This window comes from Sus scrofa, chromosome 13, assembly GCF_000003025.6.
Source record: "Sus scrofa isolate TJ Tabasco breed Duroc chromosome 13, Sscrofa11.1, whole genome shotgun sequence".
NCBI classification, from domain to species: Eukaryota; Metazoa; Chordata; class Mammalia; order Artiodactyla; family Suidae; genus Sus; species Sus scrofa.
Window position 1 is genome coordinate 37032211 of NC_010455.5, and position 10193 is coordinate 37042403.

The window sequence follows — 10193 nt, forward strand, 5'->3', positions numbered from 1 at the left end:
TCATGGTACGCATTTCCTTTATTGGCATCTGGCTTTCCAAATCCAGACACAAAGATCCATTCTGGACTCTGGTTACCTTGAATCCTTTAATGTTATCTAGAGTTTGCTGAAATCCAAATTTGTTTCCATGGCCAATAAGGTCCAGCAGGGTCTCACTGGCAGAGCCATGATTCTACATCTTCATTCTCATCTCTTGCTTTTCCTCCTGCTCACTCTGCTCTAGCCACACTGGTATTCTTTAATCCTTGCCAAGCTTTTTCTGAACCTCTGTTCTTTCGTTCCTTCTATCTTGAATGTTCTTCCCACAGTTAACTCATTTTTTCTGGTTTCAGTTCACTATGAGCTTCTGGAAGAGACCTCCACTGACCACTCTACCTCACCCTTTAATCACCCTTTTGCACAACCACCTGTTTATCTTCTTAATAGCACTTAATAAGGGAGCTAAAGATCTGATCTGTCTACTTTTTGATTTCCATCTTCGTGTCCAGGATATAAGTTTCAGGAGAACAAGGACTGTATCAATTCCCTTTTTATTTTCTTTTTATTTATTTTAAAAAATTTTTTGCTTTGTATGGCCGCACCCATGGCATATGGAGGTTCCCAGGCGAGGGGTCTAACCAGAGCTGAAGCTGCCGACCTACGCCATAGCCACAGTAATGCAGGATCCCAGCCTCGTCTCCGTGACCTACACCACAGCTCATATCAATGCTGGATCCTTAACCCACTGAGTGAGGCCAGGGATCGAACCTGAAACCTTATGGCTCCTAGTCAGATTAATTTCTGCTGTGCCACAACAGGAACTCCTCAATTCCCTTTTAACATACAAAACCTGTCTTAGTCTTTGTTAGGTGGAAGTTGTGATTTACAGTGTGCAAAGGGGTATATGGAGAGAGCTTGGGGTACTCCGTGTGCTCAGTTTGTCCACTTCAAAGAACGTAATCAAACCTCTTCCTTAAGGCCATTGGAAGAATCTTTGCTTCTTTCTAAGGTACAGAAGCCAACCGAGAGATTTTAGATTTGGGGGAGGCCTTCATGGGGAATTTTCCAGGATTAAGAATTAGATATAAAGAAGTTACTAATTTATGTACATTCCCCCTACCTGAGGATTTTTGCCTTATTATCAAATTAATCACTTTGTTTTCCCATGGAAGAAGAGAGACGTGGGAAGCCAAATAAATGGTTCATTTGGTCATGATTTTCATCAGTCTCTCTCCCAGGGCTCTAAGGTTTACTTAAAGGGCAATTTTCCCTACATTTTAAAGGCTAACTGAAATTGGAAATATCATGGGAAAAATGCTTCCTTCCTAACTCATGAGCCATTACTGGATGATCCAGATCAGATTCTGGTTGGTGCCAAAGGAAGATAGTCCCCAAGTCATTGAAACAAAGGAATGGTAAAACTAAAGATCAGGAATCCATGTTTTCCATTGCTAAGACCTCAGAAACCTATAAAAGCAGTTGTTTTATGGGACCTCTTTGCAAAGTACTGCCCAAGTCCATTTTAAAGGCTTGAAATCCTTTGACATATGGCAATCATTATGTGTGCTCAGCTGTCTATCTTGCACAACACTTTTTTCTTCTCTCCCCTAAGGAAAGCATTTCTGAGGCCCTACATTTACCATATTTTACAAGAGGTACTTAGTGGCAAGCAAGGCTCAGAAGCAGTCTCAGGAACAGCCCTCACTAAGAGCTGCAGGAACACCAAAGCACTTTGTCTAAAGATGGAAGCCTTGAGGTGAAGCTGTTTCAGATTAGAAAGGGGCATACATTGCTAGATGGGCTTTACTTTAGAAAAATGTTTAATGACTCAGATGGCCTAGGCCTCAAAATGGAACATATTGTCATGCTTGGCCTTTTCTAAAAACAGAAGGATATGTGGGTGTCATTGAACTGTTGGGGTGTGTTGGAGTTTCCCAAAGAGCAGGTGATAGAAATGATAGAAAAACAAGTCAAGGCAGACTCTTTCAGGATGCTTCTTTGCTATATCCTTTAGGACCGGCACACTCAAAATAAGATGTTCCTGATCCCTTGAAAGGTGGAGACTTTTCCCATAGTCTTCCTCTTCCATCCTTACTGTGGGAACAATAGGTAGAATATTGTCCATATTGTATTCTTGGAAAAACCTCCCCAAAGCTGCTTTAATGTGGTTCTTTTTAGCAAAACCATCCAAAATGTCCCTAGGAAATAAAAATAGTTGAACCCAAGTGTGTGAGGCAGTGCAGTCCAGGTTCAGATCAACTATGGAAGTTATAATATGTTCTCAACATTCCTTCTTGATCTTGGCCCAAAACAGGATGAGCGAGACCTATAAGAAACATATGATGCCCTAGAAGTTTGCCATTTGTCAATAAAATCCATCCATCATGCCACAGTGCCTGGAAAGCAATTCACATAACATGTGCTTTCCCAAAATGTTAAGAACGTTTATCAAAAGAGCACATGACACACTTTCATTCCCTGCTAGGGAACACCCTTTTGTACCTTTCCTGCAGCTTTTCTAAAGGATATCAAACTGGAAAAGGTCAGGCAGAAGAAGGTGATTTCTCATCTTTTTCTCATCTCTAGCCAAAATGAGGCTTCCAAAAAATATAAGTTCAGCTCCAAAAACACTGAATTGTAACGTGTTGCTTTTTTGAAGCCTCTTGGAGAGGCAGAAAAGGGGACACTGTACTATGAAATATACAGCAAAACTATGCATCTTCTTTGGGCTTCCATCTTCTAAAGTCTTGTGCATACGTCATCTGCCCACACCCAGATTTTCTCTAAAAATCTATTCCTCCGCTAGCTCCTCCCAGCTTTCTATTTTGAGCAGCTACTTATCTTTACTTTTTAAGTTAATTTTTCTAGAAGTTAAGTTTTTAAAAAGTTAATTTAGCTCTCTTCGCTTCTTCCACTTTTCTCTATCCGTTATCCTCGCAAGCAGTGGAAAATCTTAGAATGCAAGGTGAAAGCAAGGTTGTGAATGCTCGCCCGAAAAGTATGCCCTATCACTCTTCATTTCTTAAACATACACGCACTCACACACACATACAGATTTAGTAGGTATGTGTTATTTGCAGCATTATTTGTGGTAGTGAAACTTTAGAAATGAACTAAATGCCTCTTGGTCATGAATTGTTTGAATAAATTACATGAGCTCTTTATGATCAAATGTTACACAGTTGTTAAAAATTATGTTTTCAAGTGATTTTCATGACCTGAGATAGGTATATGATATAATAGGTAGAAAAATAAAGCAAGATAAAAACTATAAGTAAAAATTATAACGTCAAGTGTAGATAACTATAAGCATCTTTACATAAGAAAAAAAGGATGAAATGATCCCAACATTTTAAGAGTAAGGTTATCTTTGGACAATGGGATTATGACCACTTTTTTGATATTAATTTTTTTGTACTTTCCTAGTTTTCTGATTTTTTCCATCATTTTTATTGCAGGCCTTCTATGTGCCAGCACCACTCTAGGCATTGGAGCTATAGGCATTAAGAAGCTGGACACAGACCATGCTCTTGGTATAAAAGCTGTTTTTTAATAGAGTCCTTGAGAGTAGCATCTCTATCTAGCCTAATGTTACATGTTACAAAATGTCTTTGTCCAACGTTTATTAACCTTTGTTCTAGTAAAACAATATCCTACTTTCTCCCTGGAAACCACCTTTTTCCCATTGTCAGCCTAGCAGCTTATGGGGAGTTGACTCAACTGTAAACTCCAGGAGCAAGACTTGATTGGTTTAAACTATCAACCTCTCCTGCTCACATATCCATGGAAAAAGAAAAATAATTTCACAATATGAAATGAATTAAGTTAGGTATAATTAGGTATAAAATCTTCAGTCATGGTATTTTCCAAATCCCTTACTGGTCTTCCTATTCCTCTCTTGCCTGCCTAGAGCCATAATACCAACAGAGATTGGGGTGATCTCTTTTTTTATGAATTGTATTACATTTATACTTGTACAATGATGAATTTTATTACTCAATGAATTTTATTACATTTATATTTGTACAGTGATCGTCACAACCAAATTTTATAGTGTTTCCATCCCAAACCCCTGGCACATCCCCCCACCTCCCCAACCTGCCTCATTTGGAGACCATAAGTTTTTCAAAGTCTATGAGTCAGTATCTGTTCTGCAAAAAAAATTCATTGTATACTTTTTTTAGATTCCACATGTAAGTGACAGCATATGATGCTAATGTTTCACTGTCTGACTGACTTCACTTAGGATGATAATTTCTAGGTCTATCCATGTTGCTAAAAATGCCATTTTTCTTTCCCTTTAATGGCTGAGTAATATTCCATTGTGTATATGTACCACATCTTCTTTATCCACTCTTCTGTAAATGGACATTTAGGTTGTTTCCACGTCTTGGCTATTGTATGCAGTGCTGCACTGAACATTGAAATACATGTATCTTTTTGAGACATGGCTTTCTCTGGATAGATGCCCATGAGTGGGATTGTTGGATCAAATGGTAGTTCTATGTTTAGTTTTCTGAGGAATCTCCATACTGCTTTCCACAGTGGTCGCACCAGTTTACATCCCTACCAACAGTGTAATAGGGTACCCTTTTCTCCACACCCTCTCCAGTATTTATTGTTTGTAGACTTTTTTGATGATGGCTATTCTGTCATAGTGGTTTTGATTTGCATTTCTCTAATAATGAGTGATGTTGAACATCTTTTCATGTGTTTTTTTGGCCATGTGTATGTCTTTTTGGAGAATTGTCTGTTTAGATCTTCTCCCCACTTTTTGATGGGGTTGTTTGGGTTTTTTTGGTATTGAGAGGTAGGGGGTATTTATAAGTTTTGGAGATTAATCCCTTGTCAGTCAATTCATTTGCAAATATTTTCTCCCATTTTGTGGGTTGTCCTTCTGTTTTGTTTAGGGTTTCCTTTGCTGTGCAGTAACTTTGAAGTTTGATTAAATACCATTTGTTTATTTTTATTGTCATTACTCTAGGAGGTAGATCTGAGAAGATACTGCTGTGGTTTATGTCAGATAGTGTTTGGCCTGTTTTTCTCTAAGAGTTTTATAGTGTCTTGTCTTATATTTAGGTCTTTAGTCCATTTTGAGTTTATTTTTGTGTATGGTGTTAGGAAGTGTTCTAATTTCATTCTTTTACATGTGGCCGTCCAGTTTTACCAGCACCACTTATTGAAGGGGCTGTCTTTTCTCCATTGTATATTCTTGGCTCCTTTGTCATAGATTAGTTGACTATAGGTGCATGGGTTTAATTCTGGGCTTTCTGTCTTGTTTCACTTATCTGTATTTCTGTCTTTGTGCCAGTACCATATGATTTTGATGACTGTAGCTTTGTAGTGTAGTCTGAAATCAGGGAGCCTGATTCCTGCAACTCCATTTTTCTTTCTCAGGAGGGTGATGATCTCTTTAGAACAGGAGATGAGTCCTGTACTACAACCTCTGAGATGTTATCCTATCCTGCTCAGAAGAAGATGCAAGCCCCTGACTGTAGACTGCAGGAGCAGATTGGGGCCCCTGCTCACCTTTCTAATATAACTCTTCCCACTGGGTCCTGATCGCTATGACCAGCCCAGAAACCTTCTTTCTCCTGTCCATCCTCCAAGCCTCTGTTCGTTCTGGGTTTTTCCAACAGAGTGGAATGGCTGAATTCTCACTGTTGGGTCTCAGATCTCTGTTCCCTGTCTTGGAGGCAACTTTGACTACAATGGCTGAGGGAGTTGCTACACCCCACCATTCTCTCTTATCAAATCACTTCACTGTACAGGCTTTCAAGTCCTCACCAACATGTGGAATTATCTGCATGTGGCACTGCTTGTTCATTTCTACAGGAACCCAGTTTCTTTTGTTCAGCACTGTATGTACCCTAGGATGGGGAAGGGTGAGTTCTCATTGGGTATGAACTATGTGAGTAAATGAACAGCCCAGCAATATCTGAGAGCCATGCAGAGTGAGGGGTGTGAGGCATTGCACATCTGGTTTTGATTTCCTGGCTGTGTGTTCTTAGGTGAGTTACTTCACTTCTCTGGGCTTCAGACTCCTCACCTCAAAAGTGAGACTGAGTGTGCCCACTGGTTAAAGTTATTGTGATGATGATAAGCATGTGTTAGCATAGCTTGGCACCTAGTAGCAAGATCCTAAGTCTCCTTTCCTACATGGTACCTGGAATTGTGAGATTAGCACAGAACTTTTCAGGTTCCTGATGTCATGATCTTTGTAGTCCTTGTTCAGACACAGCCGGGTTTCTGAATATGGAGCCACCATAGGTTCTGTGGCTGGCCATCCTTTTCGTTCAAAGCCTGTTTTCATTTGAGAGTCACGAAAAGCCCTGTCAATGAAAGAAACACTTTCTTTAAGCCACACCACATGAAAAACAAAGCCCCCAAATGAGTTATATGAAAAAATGCATTCCTTGGCCCACATGGAGAAGAACATTTCAGGGCCAAAAGTGGTGCCTCTGTTTGAGGATTAAGGGTCTTATTGATCTAGTCTAAGCAGAGATCATAGCCCAATAGAACAGAACAGAGAAGGGGAAGGAAGCCCCAGAGTTGGCCCGTCACTTCTGGATGAAAGGCTACCATGTGGCCTGTGGTGAGAGGCCTGGTTAGCTAGATAGCAAAGCTGCAGACAAGGAGGGTGACCTCACTGGAAAAGAGAATGGCAACCTGCCCTTGGATTTGGGAATATGTGCACCAGACAGATGATCCTGAGGCAGCTAAGCTCACTTGTGGCTGATATAAGCCCAATCAGTTCTCCATTTTTCATGCTGATAGAGGCAGAGTCAGCCCAGTGAGGGGAGGCAGAGGAGGGTGGCTGTTGGCCAAGTCCCCTTCAGACGATCCCATTAGCAAGCAAAATCTCTCTGTAGAAAATTCCCTGTCCCAGAGGAGCAGTTAGCCTTTGTGGGTTTAACCAATAGTTATTGCATCAAGACTCTGGGCCATCCAACAAGATACCTTGTCCTAGGAGTTTGTTGCTTTTCAAAGTGACTGATGACCTCGAGCATTAGGGTGGGACTTAGGTTTGTAATATACTCAGAGACACTTCTTGAGTGCTTCTAGCCTCATATCTGAGCATCCCTGTGACTCATTCATGGCTACTCTCCAGTCTCTGAGACTTGAGGCTACCTGACTGCATGAGCAGCTGGCTAAACAACTAGACTTGGCACTATTGTCCTGATACATAGCTTTTTCAGTTCACAAAATGTTTCCACATTCATGATGTCATTTGTCCCCACTCCTAGAGGTAGGCTGGGTGAGAATTCACATCTTCCTCCCCTCAGAAATTAGGAAATTGGGGCTCAGAGAGGCTAAGCAACTTGTGCTAGACTAGGTAATGGGAGTGCTGGGATTTAAACCCAGGCCTGTGGAGTTCCCATCATGGCTCAGTGGAAACGAATCTGACTAGTATCCACGAGGATGCAGGTTTGATCCCTGGCCTTGCTCAGTGGGTTAAAGATCAGGAGTTGCTGTGAGCTGTGCTGTAGGTCACAGATGTGGCTTGGATCTGGCATTGCTGTGGCTGTGGTGTGGGCCAGTGGCTACAGCTACAACTCAACCCCTAGCCTGGGAACTTTCATATGCCACAGGCAAGGCCTAAAAAGAAAAAAAAAAGAAAAAAAGAAGAAGCAAATGGCAAATGTCAAGTCCCTGGAACAAGCCAGTTTGGAGTTGAGGGCCATCATTTGCCCTATAGTCTTGGGTCACCAAAAGCAGTCTCATCATGACCACTGCCTAGAAACTTAAAAGAAGGGAGATGAGCTCTTCTAGAAGAATGGAAGTCCAATGGGACACATCAGCTGGGTGTGCTCTTCCCCCTATATCCCTTTGTTGCTGGAATTACCCACCCTTTAGTATGTTGGCAAGACCCCCCAGGCAGTACATTCAACACTTTCATTATCATATGGGAAAGATGCATGTTTGTTTAAAAATTCAGGTTCTTTAACTTCTATGAGTCTTACAACTTCCTAAAGACCTCCAGGCCCTTTGTTGAGCTGAAGAACCAAATTAGGCTTAATATGATCTAATGTAAAGGTCTGAATTATGCCTTGAGTATACTTTCTGGGAGATGAAAGGACCAATATGCTTATAAAGTTCTATTACTCTTTAAAAAAAGACTTTTAAAATGTTGGAAGTTCCTCCTGGCTAGGGAAAGGATTAGATGCCCTGCTTTCAGTTCATTACTCCTAATATAAACACACGGTATCCCCAGTGCTCAGCATCTCTTGACTGTCTTTATACAAACTAAACAGATGGAAGGCCTTGGGCCTTTGTCTCTGAAGTCAGTTTAATGACTAGGGCAAAGTGAGAGATGTTTTGCCTGATTAAAGGCTCCGCTCTTCAAAGCCATACCTTCTTCCATTTGGGAAATGACAATGTTTATGGTGCCTGTGCCCAGTTGGTGAATGGATGGAGTAGGTAGTAAACAAATCTCTCTTTGTGCCGAAAAAATACCAGTCCTGGTAAAAAAAAAAAAAAAAAGAAGAGGCCCATGTGGTCCATATGCTGGCACATGTTGCAAACCCAAAGTCATATAAATCTTTTCAGGATGCTCTCTATCAGATACGGACATCAGATGTGTTGGTGAGGATATGCGTAAAGGTGTGTGCTTGCAGGTTTAAAATATTTCTAATCTTGAAAGGTGATATGTTTATTATAGAAATTCAGAAAATACGGAAGAGAAAAAAAGTCACCCCCATGATCCTGCAATCCAGAGAGCAACACTACTGTCATCTTGTTACCCATGTTTCCATTATTCTCCAAATATTTAATACAAATTTTTTTTAATTTTTTTTTTAATTTGAGATCCTACAGATTTGAGGGCTTTCTTTTTTTTCATTCATTAATATATTGTGAACACCTTTCTAAATCAGTGAATATAGATTTCTTTCATCACCTTTGATAAATGTATCTATCATGTGTCATTTATCATGGCTTAATTAACCAATCTGCAGCTAGTGGACTTTTAGGTTATTTTCACTTGGTGGGGGTATATTATAAAGGACTAAGGTAATGAAAGCAAAATCCCCATGTGACAATCTTTCTGATTTTTTTCTCAGAATAAATTCCTACAGGAGTGTAGGATCGAAGGGAATGCACATTTTTGATCTTGTCGTTTACTGTTAAATCACTCTTCACAGCCTGTACCAGGAACGTATTTGTGGGTTCATTCCTTTGTATCCATGCAGATATCATTTTAGTATATTTTTCTCAATTTTAGAGGCCAAAAATGAAGACAGATTGTCTTTCTGTTGGCTCAACGGTGTCCACAGGGAGATGAATGTGTTTTGACTGTGTATGTTGGCCATCAATAGCCCCCCTTTATTGTAAATTTTGTTTTTAAGATTTTTGTTCATTTTCTATTTGTTAAAGAACTTAATTGCTTTTAAAGTTATAGTCTTTACCTTTCACATGTTTGTCATTGTTTCGAGCTCCTGTCGTGGCTCAGCGGTAAACAAACCCAACTTGTATCCATGAGGACGCAGGTTTGGTCACTGGCCTTGATCAGTGGATTAAGGATTCGGCATTGCAGTGAGCTGTGGTGTAGGTCACAGACACGGCTTGGATCTGGCATTGATGTGGCTGTGGCATAGGCTGGCAGCTACTGCTACGATTTGACTCCTAGCCTGGGAACCTCCATATGCCACAGGTGCAGCTCCAAAAAAATACCAAAAAAAAAAAAAAAATGTTTGTCATTGTCATTTACTTGTGCTTACAGTTTTTGTTTTTGTTTTGTTTTTCTGAGTTCAGAGACATATCTCTTTATGACTGACATTTCTTTGTGGTTTCTGTATTTGTCCTTATTCTGAGGAAAGCCTCCTCTCTACTAAAGTCAGAGGGTCATCTTTATTTCTTCCTACTTTTAAAAATAGTTTCTTTTTATAGTTTAGTTCACCTGGGTCTTTTTTTTCCCCACCATTACTATTTTTAAAGTGCAAAAATGGTTATATAGTTTGAAGCTACATAGAATTATTGGTCCAAAAGACAGAGTCCAACTTTTTTTTTCCTCTGGCAGCAGAAAGAGGAAATAGCATGACCCATAATGGGAAAGATATCAGCCTGAATATGCCTTTCCCTACTATGCAAAGATTTTGTGCTCTTCATAAATTAACTTTTATCAACTTTTAAGAATTACTTTAACATTGTGACTGACACGTTTCAATCTATCAGCAAGAAAAGTGCCCAGTGTGAAAATGAGCCAAGAATTTATT